Source organism: Microtus ochrogaster, chromosome 8 (assembly GCF_000317375.1).
Source record: "Microtus ochrogaster isolate Prairie Vole_2 chromosome 8, MicOch1.0, whole genome shotgun sequence".
Lineage (NCBI taxonomy): Eukaryota > Metazoa > Chordata > Mammalia > Rodentia > Cricetidae > Microtus > Microtus ochrogaster.
In genome coordinates, this window is record NC_022015.1 from 10,305,051 (window position 1) to 10,317,924 (window position 12,874).

Sequence of the window (12,874 nt, forward strand, 5' to 3'; positions counted from 1 at the left end):
CAGTCTGAGGTGCTGTCTGCGGATGTAGTCTGAGGATGCAGTCTGAGGATGTAGTCTGAGGTGCAGTCTGAAGATGTAGTCTGAGGTGCAGTCTGAAGCAATCAGTCAGAGAAGGCAGCCTGAAGGACAGAATCACCCATTTGGTCTGAGGATTCGATAGAGGTACAAGGTGTCTCTAGTGACTGGCTGCACTGTTTCTCTGATGTCTCAGCTTTTGCCCCCTAATACCTGACTCTGGGTTTTTATTAAGAACAATTAGAATTCACACAACATCCATGCTTGGGGGACCCCTGACCCCAAATCGTTGTAGCAGCTTCAGAAAGCAGGTCATGAGGGGATGGAGTTGACTCTACTGCTTATTTATAGATGCTGAAGCCTGAATATCTAAGCAGTATCATGTCCTGAAATATACACTGTAAGTGGATATTTCTCTCCTACCCACCTATTCCGAAATACCCGGCGGCCACTTCCCAAATAATTGACTCAGAGGCTTAATATTACTTATAAATGCTTGGCTGATAGCTCAGGCTTCTTACTAGCTGACTCTTACATTTTAAATTAACCCATGTTCCTTATTTACACTCTGCCACATGGTGGTACCTTTATTAGCATGACACCTTTGTCTTCTGATCCCTCTGTGTCTGCTGGTGACTCCTGACTCCACCCTTCTCCTTCCCATCATCCTTAGTTTGGTCACCCTGCTTATACTTCCTGCCTGGCTACTGGCCAGTCAGCGTTTTATTAAAACAATTCAAGTAACAAATCTTTACAGTGTACAAGAGGATTATTACACAGCGATACGTTGAATTTTTCCCTTAACTACTTAAGACCATAAACCAGCCATAATAATATACACCTATAATCCTAGCACTCAGGAGGCTCAGGCAGGGGGAAATCATGACTGCAAGTATATAGACTTGAGCAAGACTATATTTCAAAGACTACAGAGCAAGACCCTTTCCAAAAACCAATTAGTTACTTGATGCCAAAAAGAAAAAAAAATGTCAGCTTGAGGAGCACATGAAGATTTGCTGCCCCTGACCTTGGAGACAAAGCATTAGGAATTTTTACACAGCATTTTCCCCAGTACTGGACAGAATAAGTTACAGAAAGAATTTCTCCCCCTGCCTTCTTTTTTTGAGGCAGGGTTTCTCTGTAGCTTTGGAGCCTTTCCTGGAACTAGCTCTTGTAGACCAGGCTGGCCTTGAACTCACAGAAATCCACCTGTCTCTGCATCCCTAGTGCTGAGACTGAAAGTGTATGCCACCATGACACCATTTGGGTTTCCTTCTCTCTGACCACAGCTTCAAGGGCTCAGTGGTCACTGGGCTCCATGCATGGGCCACAGTGGAATGGGAAGAGTTAGGAACATCATGGCGGCAGGTGGTGGTGGGGGGCTGCTTCATCTCATGGTGCACAGGATGGGAAGTTAGAAACCAGATATCCCCTTTGAAATCAAACCCCAGGGGCCTACTTCCTTCCACCTAGGACCACTAACCTCCTAGAATAGTGAGACCAACTTGGAACCCTGACATATGAACCATCGGAGGACATTTTATATTCCAACAGTGAAGGCACATAGATCCCTGGTCTGTTGAGCCGGCAGGTCTGAGTGGACTATATACTCAAATTTAGGGCTAAGAATAAACTTCTATTTTGTTCAAAGCAAAATAATAAGGACAGTAAAAAGAATCAGGGTGCTGGGTAGTTGGGGTGCAGTCCCAGCACAGTACTGGGTGCTGGGATCAGCAGCTGATTTCTAAGCCTTGTGTGTCTCAGCCTCAGGTAAAGCCCTATCGTGCCACTGTAATCACATCTGTCCGCCTCACTTGCCTGCCTTGTCCCAGCAGCATCCTACCTGGTCCTCTGCTCCTGACCCCCAAACTCCTGACCCAGCACCGGAGTGGCTTTTCTACACCCTGATCAAACCACACAGGCCTCTGTTCTGAAACTGGAGAGGGCTTTTTCTTTGGGCTTCCAGCTCACAGAAAACCACATGGAGACTTACTATTATGAAATTAAGCTCTTATAACTTAAATTAACCCATTTCTATTCATCTATGCGTTGCCATGTGCCTTGTGGCTGTTACCTCTCCTCCTGCATGTCTTGTTCTCTCTATGTCTGCTGGTGACTTCACCTTTCCTTCTTCCCAGAGTGCTCTGCCCCCACAAGTCCCACCTAACCTCTTCCTGCCTAGCTGTTGGCCATTCAGCTCTTTATTAACCAGCCACAGTGACATGTCTCCACACCGTGCAAAGGAACAGTCCACAACAGGAACTTGTCACGCTTTCTGTGTTTAGAATAAAATCCCCAAACCTGGTCCCCATAGTCTCTGCGACCCTGCTGAAAGTGGCGCCTGTCATTTCGAGTCCTCTCTGTGCCCCTCCTCTCTTCTCCACACTCCCTGTCCTCCATTCCTCTGTCACATTCCCGTCTTTAGGCTTGCTGCCCCCTTCCCTTGCTCTTCCCCGTTTACTTATTTTTTTCTGTTGCTAGGATAAAACACTGATCAAGGACAACTTCCAGGTCACACTCCATCACTGAGTGAACTCGGAACACGGAGGCAGGAACTGATCTAGGACCATGGGGGATGCTGCCTGCTGCCTTGCTCTCCATGGCTTGCTTGCCCTGTTTTCTTAAACAGTACACACAGTAGACTGGAGCCCCTGACATCATTCATTAATCAACAAAATTTCCCCATAGGCCAATCTGATGGAGGCTCTCTTAGAGACATCAGGACCAAAGCAATTCTGATAAAAGGAAGCATTTAACTGGGGGCCTGCTTACAGCTTCAGATGTTAGTTCATTATCCTCCAGGAGGGGAGCAGGGGGCACACAAGCAGACATTGTGCTGGAGAAGTAGCTGAGCTACATCCTGATCCCCAGGCAGAAAAAAAAAAAAAAGAATAGCATTGGGCCTGGGTGTTTGAAACCTCGTAGTCCTTCCCAGGTGACTCTTCCTCCAACAAGGCCACACCTCCTAATTCTTTCAAAGAGTTCGACTCCCTGGTGACTAAACTTTTCAATATAGAGCCAATGGGGGTCACAGTTATTCAAATGACCTCAGAGGCAATTCCACAGTTAAGGTTCCCTCTTCCTCGATGATTCTAGCCTGTGTCACATTGACAAGAAGCAAACCATCCTTACTGTTCTCTCTCTGTGCCGTTCCCTCCTTTACCCTTACCATTCCCCTGACAAGTGACTCATAGCTCACTCCCTCACTTTCTCCACATCCTTACTCAGGGACATCTCCCTTAACCCTGCCCACGCGACCCTAGGACAGCAATCCCACCGTTCTCTGCTCCCACACCCCACTTTATTTTTCTCCCAAACATCACTCACCCCCTGCTCTATGAAACAGTGGTCTCTCTACCCCCTTGGAATCAACAAACTGTGTGCTGAAAATGTTTAAAATTTTCATCTGGGACTAGGGAGATGGGTAAAGCACTTGCTTCAAAATCATGAAGATCTGAGTTCAAATCTCCACAAACCCTTAAAAAGGCAGGCATGGCGGCGTGCATCTCAATTCAGTGCTCCTCCAGCGGAAGGAGAGAGCTGTTGTCTGATGTTGTCCTCCGCCCTCTACCCACACCACATGCTGTGGCTGCACGGGATGTGGAATATGTGTCATCTTTGTCCTCCTGAAGGGAGCTACAGACTCAGACCTATGTCTGTTCACTAATGTAGCCCTGGCTCCCAGAACAGTGTCCAAGACATGGTAATCTATGATGAATATGGTCAGGCATTTGCTTAATGGCGGGTTACATTCTGCGAGAAGCTTTGCTTAGCAATCTGGTTGTTTCGAGAACATCACAGGCTATACTTGCACGCACTAAGGGTATCATCATCCATGGGACCACCGGAGTTCATTCTGGAATAAAGCTTGCCGCTCTTGACTGTATTTGCTGAGTGTTTCAGTCTCCTGTGTCTGCGGTGAAATCATGACACACTGTATGACTTAAAACCACCCAGGTCTCATCTCTCAGTGCTGTGGTTTGAGTGTGAAATGGCCACACAGAATAAGGTTTGATCACTTGGTCTCTAGCTGCTGTGCTGTCTGCGGAAGCCATGGGACCTTGGCACGGGAGACATGACTGCAAGAAGCCAGTCACAGGGTGGGGGTGAGGGTGCCTCTGAGGGTTATGCCCTGTCCGCACCCCACCAGAGCTCTCTGCTTCCTGATCCACCTGGATGTGAACAAGTCTATTCCCATCCCCCATGCCTTCCCTACCATGCTAGACTGTGCCACAGACAGACTCTAAGCCACAAGCCAAAATAAGATCTTCCTTCCTGTACTGGTTACTGTTCTGCGGCTGTGACAAAGACAACCTATGAAAGGAAGGGTTTATTAGGAACTGTGGGCCCTAAGGGATAAGAGTCCATCACCAGCACAGCAGAGAGGCGTGGAAGGAGGCAGGTGTGGAGGGCACCAAGTGCTGACAGATAAGCACTGGAGAAACCAGGAATGTTAGTCATGCAGAATTGTCCTCTCGATGGAGACAACCTGTTTTCCACCCAGAAGGCGAGGAGTAGGTGAAGTTAAGACTTGGTAACCTTTGCTATCTGTTGAGACAGGCTCCACCCAGATCCCCCCAGAATGTTTATTCCAGACTCTCCCTCCCTAGACCTTTATCTTTGGCCTTGTTTCTCAGGCAATAGAACCGATCCTTAGGTGAGATGTCACTTGTACTGACCTTTACACTTTCTCCAGAGCCCAGCCCTTGAGCTATAAAGCCCATCTTCACGGTAGAGGTCACTTTTGTAAGAGAATTTCAATGTAGTCACGCCTCAAGCTTTATCGTGCACATAAGATTGGGATAGTTGTCACTAGGAAACTCTTTTCCAAAACTCTATTGGACTTAAATGTGTCTGAAATAAACTGGCTGGTGTCAAACTCCTGAAGTTGGAACCAGCACTCAGCTAACTAAATCATCCTGAACCGGCTTGGCTTTCCTTCTCACTCCGTGTGGATGGAGTAGATGTTTCCCTCCCACTGTGACGCTTACAGGGACCTCACAGGCAGATACGGCAGCAGGGACAGCTGGAGGGCTCATGTCTCAAACCAAAAGGCAGAGAGAGAGCATTGGAAATGGAACAAAGCTTTTGAAACCTCAGAGTCTACTCCCAGTGGCATACTTCCCCCAGCAAGGCCACACACCTCCTAAACCTACCCAAAAAGTGTCACCAACTGGGGACCAAGTATTTTGATGCCCGAGAATATGGAGGGCATCACACTCTCCACGGTCCCTTAAGTGGCTTGTTGTGCATCCTGTCACAGCAACAAGGACACAATGAATGTCTGTACTTCCAGTTCTGTGGAACAGAATTTGGAAATCGAGGTGTCAGTAGGGCTGGGCTCAATTCCAAGAAGAGCACCCTTCCTGTCTCTTCTACCTCCTGATGTTCCAGGCACTCCAGGTTTGTGGCTGTAAAACTCCAGCCCCTGCCTATGCCCACACATGGACCTCTCCTCTGAGACTCTGTCTCCTTTCCTGTTTCTTTTCTTTTCTTTCAAGACAGGGCTTCTCTGCAGCCCTGGCTGTCCTGGAACTCACTCTCCAGGTCTCTTAGACCAGGCTGTCCTCAAACTCACAAAAATCCATCTACTTCTGTCTCCTGGGTGCTTGTGATTAAAGATGTGCACCACTACCACCACCCTGCTCCTTTTCCTGTTTCTTATAAGGACTCAGATTTTTATTTTGTGTCTACATGGGTAATCCCCTGGACTTCATCAAGAGGTGATTAAGAGTTTTTAATTCAAAAATCTTTAATTACATCTGCAAAAATTATATTCTTTTTCCAAATAAGGTAATACTCAGGGGTGGGCATGTGGTTTGTTTTTTTTTAGGAATGTGAGGGCCAGTCTTCGCTGTCAACTTGTCTGCATTTATAATCACCAAAGAGATGTAACTCTAGGTCCATCTGTGAGAGTGTTTCTAGAGCGGTTCAGCGAAGAGGGAAGATCTGCCCAGAATGTAGGCAGCACCATCCTGTGGGGTGGTGTCCTAGACTGCAGAAGAAACAAACAAACAAACAAACGTGGGGAAGGAAGCCAACCCAGAGCCAGCAATCACCTCTGTCTGCTACCCAATCCACCCGCACGAGAACAAGCAGCCTCCTGCCACCACTGTGCCTTCCAATTGTGAGCCCAAACCAACTCTTCCTCCTTTAAGATGCTTTTGGGTGGTATCTGGTCACAATGAAGAGAGTATGGAATGCATCGGCCACCTGTACTCAGCCAGCTGTGCTGAGTGATGCTGGGTTCCTGCTGCGGTTCTTGGCCCCTGTTTCTTCAGAGCATTTCTGGAATTGGAAGCTCAGAGCTTGGAGCTTGGAGCATCCGCAGTTGGTATGGACTACATACAACTTCATCCATTGCTTCCTTCACTGCCCACATCTTCCATACCACCGTGGGTTCTCAAGTGTGCCGGGCAGCAGGGAACTGGAAAGAAAACGAAGCATCCTGAGGTTACAGAATAGAAAGGTCCACTCCAGAAAAGAACCCATTCCTTAGACTCCAGATAATCTTTTCTTAGAAAAGTCTCCGTTAGAGTTGGTCCTGAAGGTGTAGGTGTGAGAGAACCCACCCTGAGGACATGAAAGCAGGAGCAATGGCCCCACCCCTTGCTCATCCCTGCAAGGGGTGAACTAGCCAAGCCATGCAGGAAAGCTCACCATGGTGGGACAGGGAGAGCTGGCAGGCTGACCAACCCTGCAGCTACCCAGGCCCAGAACTAAGGCTGTGTGTTGACCCACCCCAACATCCACCCCATCTGTACTCCTGGAGCACAAGGTGGGAGTCGGGTGGGGCAGACCCCGGACTGCAGGATCCCTGCCACACAGGGCAGCAGGGGGATGTCCAGGAAGAGTCCCAGGGAGGGCCCAGTGGTCGATGCTGTAGCAGAGACCAGGAACCTCAAGTCAGACCAATTATTCTTTGCGATGAACGCCTACGTGTGAAAATGTATAGACAAAGGGGTTTACTGCGTGTCTCTCTGCGTTACACCGCAGCTTCCATTACGGGATTCTCCATTTTTCCTCCTCACCCCCCACCTTCTTCTCTTAAATTTTGTTCTGTTTTTTTGGGGGGAGGTGGGGAGGCAGGTGAGAGCGGAAGACATGATGTGGAGACATGATGTGAAAAACACAAAGAATAAATAAAATGAAAATTAAAAAATAAGTGAAGTAAGCAAAGTTTTAAAAAATATCTCCATTAATGTTTAACACAAGATAAAGGGCCCACCCGGATCTTAACAGCCCAGCTCACCTCCCTCTATCTCCTGACTGCAGAAAGGGGGAAGAGAAAGAAGTGACAGGAGGGCCAGGAGCAGCGACAGGCGGTCAGCTTAATGGACAGGTCTGTGGATCTGTGCCAGGTGCCTCCTGGCCCATGCTGAGCGTCATCTCCTGAACCGTCTGAGCCTGCAGTGAGGCTGGTGCCATTTCCTGTTTAGAGAAAGTGAAACTGAGAGAGGGTAACAGATTTGTTCCTGGCCACACATCAGGCACGCCTGATTCCCCAGCAAGGTTCTTACCCTTTGGCCTCTATTGCCTGGCATGTTGTTTGAGAAGCAAAGGAGCATCCTGGGAAGGCAGGTTTTGGTCCATCTCCCTCACTATGTACGAGATGAGGATCTGGAAGGCGGAATCTCTGCTGCTTTGTCTCAGTACTCCTACAGCTTTGGCCACACTAGGTACTTGAGGGTCTTATTGAATGAGTTCACAGGACTGTGAGCAGAGAGACCAGCTCAGGGGAGGGAAACAATCACGGTCAGGGAACACGTGACATCTGAGGAAGAGGATGGCGGCTCTGTTGTGTGGGACTCTGCAGTTTTTAAGTGGCCACTGAGGCTCTGTCCAGCAGCCATTTGTTCCAGCCCTTCTTCCAGGCCCACATTCTGTGCTGTGGGAACACCAGCTCAAGATGGCGTCTTCCTGAGGCCCCCACCTGCAGCAGCCCTGACTCTGTAAGCTGTTCCCTGGTGGGACCTGGGCCGACCGTTCCCTTGGTAGTCCCCTGTGTGGATTTGGAGCCTACTGGAGCCTTCACTCAGCATCTTTTCCTATACACTTTCCTGTGACTCTCAGACTGTATGTGATAAGTGACACACGTTTGTTTTTTTAAGTTATCTGCAGAGCTGGGGATGTGACTCAGTGGAATGCTAGTCTAGCTTGCCCGAGGCCCTAGGTTTGATCCCTAGCACCACACAAACGAGGCCTGGTGGTGCACATCTGCAATCCCACCACTCAGGAACTGAGCAGGAGGATCAAAAGTTCAAGGTTATCCTTAGTTACATAGAGTTCAAGGCTAGCCTGGAACACGTGAGACCCTGTCTCAAAAGCATACACCACACCAAAAACATCACACACACACACACACCCTACTCTGTCCCTGCAGAGGGAAGAGCCAGTTGGTGACATTTGTATGGCTGTCCAGGGATGGTGAGTTAATGCAGGTTGTTCAAGATTCACAGGCCTGGCCCAGAGAAGCCAGTGAAAATAGGACCTGACACATAATACCACCAACCATGATCCATAAACAGATGAACAATTAAGTATCTTGTCTTAGTTAGGGTTTTATTGCTGTGAAGAGATGCCATGAACAGGGCAACTCTTATAAAGGAGAACATTTAATTGGGCCTGGCTTACAGGTTCAGAGGGTCAGTCCGTTATCATCACGGTGGGAAGCATGACAGCACGCAAGCAGTCGTGGAGCTGGAGAGGCGGCTGAGAGTTCTACACCTGGATCAGCAGACAGCAGAAAGAAAGAGAGACACGACACAGGACTAACTTGCACTTTTGAAACTTCAAAGCCAATGATGTGCTCTTTCCAACAAGGCTACACCTACCCCAACGAAGCCCACCTCCTAATAGTGCCACTCCCTGTATGTCTCCGGGCGTCATTTTCATTCAAACCAACCCGTTTGGCTCAACCCAATCTTCTCTCTTAATGAGTCTGAGCAACAGGACAGCGGAGCCCTGGGGAAGCCGGATTGAGAAATAAACAGACGTTTTAAACATCAGACACTCTGGAACAGGCAAAAAAGCCTTCCAGGAGCAGAAACCACGTGAGTCAGGAGGAAGGAAGAACTAGCCCACTAGGGAGGGGAAGACTGAAAATGGCGGGTCCTAGCTGGCCAGCAGACAGGAGGGAACAGAGCTGTTGTGAGGCCTCCAGCTTCTGGGACTCAAGGTTGAAAGAACAGCTGTCGCCTCTGTTCCCAGGATCCCTCGAATTCCCTGCGGGGCCTGAGGTCATAGACTGAGGCTCTTCCCCGGAGCGCAGATTTGGGGAGGAGGAGGGGCATGGCGGGGGAGGGGCAGGGCATGGGATAAAAAGTCCTTTCCGGTTCCCTTGGAAGCAGACCACAAGCTACACTCACCTGCAAATGTTTCCTTGGAAAGAGAGCCCAGGAAACCTTTGCAGCAAACTAAGCCCGGGTCCCCTGCTGTTCACAGAGACTGCCTGGAGCTCAGTTCCTTCCCGCCCCTGGATAGACAGACAGTCCCAACAGAACACTCTCGGCAAGTCTGGACCGTTGATTGGCACCTGGTGAAGGAAGTGCTCGGTTTGGGACAGGAGAGGGTGGCTGCCGAGTCTTTCCAGCTGTGCGTGAGAGTAGCGTGAGCGGTCCTTAGAGGTGCCCTGCCTGAGAAACAGGACAGTCGTCACGATCCATGAGTGCAATTGGGCCCGATGGACCTGGAGGGACGGCTGAGCTGGTCTGGGTCCAAGAGTTCCTTCGACCCACTGAATCCACTTTGGAAGGACCGATTGCAGCCAGGATGGAGAGGGGCACCCGCTAGTGCAGCGTCCCAAAGAAGCTGGTTTGACTTTTAGCTTGTCTGAAGTGTGGGGAGAAGATTGAGCACATGAGACCGGAGAGCTAGTGTCATGAACCACGTGCGCCACCACGTCTGGCTAGGATGTCTTCAGGGCAGATGTCAGGAGACTAACAGACAGTAAGGACATGTTCTTTGCGACTGCAAGTAGAGGCTCACTAGCCCCCCCAGCTTGTCCTTTAAATGGTTTTCCTGTGGCATCTTCTTCCTTCCATCCCCCCCCCCCCAACAACATCAGAAAACATACCCAGAAGGCCAGCAAGATGGCTGAGAGAGGAAAGGTGCTTGCCAGCAAGCCCAAGGACCGGAGTTCAATTCCTGGAATCCACACTGTAGAAGGAGGGAGCCATGCCCCCTACCTCGTCCTCTGACTTCTAGACTTACGCTGTGGCACATGTGAGTCTCGTCCCCCAACAAACAACACAATAAACAAACAAACAAACATATAAAATATCCTTTAGAAAGAAAGAAGGGAAACAAACCTAGGAGCTGGGGAGGTGGCTCGGTGGATAAGAGTGAGCAGTTGCTACACAAACATGAGGCCTGAGTTGATTCCCCAGTACCCACACAAGCCCGTGATCCCACCACTGTGTAGGGAGGAGACAGGAGGTCCCTGGGACTTGCTGGCCACCAGGTTCAGTGAGAGACCCTGTCTCAGGGGAATGAGGTGAGGAGCGGTTGGGTAAGATCCCCACTGTCTTCCTATAGCCTCCATGGGCGTGCACCATGTACTCTCTCCCCAGACCACATGAGAAGCAAGAAAAGAAAGGAAGAAAGAGAAACCCATACTGGAGGAGGGCTGGTCTTTCCTCTGGGGCCTGTTGAGAAACAGGAAATTCTTTCGGAGGTTTCATGAATTAGTCACATGGTCACAGGGGACAGCAGAGGAGGCTGGGAAGTGTAGTAATCGCCCTAGATGCCGTGGATCCTGCTGAAATGCATGCTATGGCTATGAGAAATGATGAGAACAAACACAGAAGGGCAACCCCCAGGCTGTGCCCCAGCCGGGCGCCAACAGAATCCTGGCACTCTAGTTCCGGTTTACTGTGACTCACAGCTGCTGATAAGCGCTTGCCTTTACAAGGAGGTTGTAAGATCTCTGCTTTAAAGTTTCAGTTTGTGGATTTTTAGCTGATGTAGTTAAGAGCACTTTTTTTTTTGAAGACTGTCTTGCTATGTAGTCCAGCTGGTGTCAACCTTTGAACTTCTGCTCCTTCTGCCTCAGCCTCTGAAGTGTGGGGTTACAGGGTTTGAGAGCAGGAACTGTCTATTTGTTTTGTTTTGATATTTTTCCACTTACAGATAGGATTTCATGTAGCCCAGACTAGCCTAGAACTTCCTGTCCTCCTGACTCCACCTCCTAAGCGCTAGGATTATGGGTGTACACTACCATATCCATCAATCTCTCTCCCCTCTTCCTCTTGTATTATCTACCTATCTGTCTGTATATCACCTGTCTATCCATCCATCTATCCATCCATCCATTTATCTCCTCACTCTGTAGCCTGAGATAGCCCAGTACTCTGCAGACCTTCTGCTCAGTCTTCCAGGTGCTGAGATTCCAGATGTGAGCTCCTTCACCCAGCTCTCATGTCTGTCATACAGGCCCTCAACCGCTGGCCAGTAGGTGGAGTGGAGTGAAGGAGAAAAAATGAGCCCTGTCTCAGAAGTCCAGCAGAGTAGGCCTGGGTCAGTACGCAGCCTTCCCCTAGAGAATGCTCTCCCTGAGCTGCCCTTTAGAGACCACTGCTGTGAGTTCTGCTGCCAACATCAGTTAAAGGAAAGCTTTGGTCAGGCTAAGATGCAGAGCCAAGAGAGCGCTAATGAGTCTGGCGTAAGTGGGTACCAATAAAGTGGTACTCTATGAATCAAGGCCATGAGAACTTCAGTGCAAACCCCACACAATTAGAGGCTAACTCATGAGCTCCAGCTCTTTGACTTTGAACCATTTTATGAACACCAAGTTCCCACTGACATTGTCTGGTGACGTCATGGTGAGACTCCTCACAGCCATTAAATTTCTCACCAGAAGTCTAAGAGGGCCGAAGAAACTCAGAAGGGAGTGGGATACAAAACCACAGAGCCCTCAAAGCCATTGGGCATGAAGTTTACAAAAGTGAGCATGTCAGATACAAGACCCCCCTTCCCTGTCTGCTAGCGGCACTGGGAGTAGAATGAAGCCGGCTGGAGCATTTCCTCAGCGGCAGCCAGAGCTTTAATAGGTAGTAACACATGATGGATGTAGCTTGTTCTGCCCTTCCATGCAGAACAGACTTACAAAGTAGCATCTGTCTTCATCTCTACTTTACAGGTGGGAAAACTGAGGCACGGGGACGCTGTGTTCGCTGCCTAGGACCTATAGCCTGAAGCGACTGAGCTGGAATTTGAACCCAGGTCTCCATACTAACGCTTTTTATCACCCTGCGCATTGCTTCACATTTGTTGTTCCCAGATTCCCTGTCTCCTGTCTGGTGACATCTTTCATGATCTGCAGCAAAAAATAAGACATAGGAAGAGAAATTTCCTAAGGTTCCGTTTACTGTGGAGTCTTGTCTCACATGGCAGGGACATTTCCAAGGACAGCCCTTGGAAAAAGAAAACCGTATTAAGTTCAAATTGCCTCACTCTGAGGACAGAGCAGTCTGCGTCACTCATGCATCAGAACCACCGAGCAGCTGGCTTCAGTCTTGTGCGGTCATTGCGGACCAGTTTCACTTCTAACTTCCATGAACACATGGTGGGATGCAGCGGGATGCAGCGGGATGCAGGCTGCAGTGTTGGAGGGTGACTAGGATGGACAAATGGGTGCAGAGAAGGAAGGACAGAAGACGGAAGACAAAATGAGCATGATGAGATACGACGCTGAGCTCCCGGTGGCTCATACACAGGACTGACAGTGTGGCTCTCTCAGTTTCTCTGCACGTTTGGGAGATTTTTTTTTTTAATGTAATGTTGATAGAGAAACAACACACTTAAGACGCTCTTTGGAAGCTGCTGGAACTCATTCTCTCGTTGGCCATAGCAGTCAAAT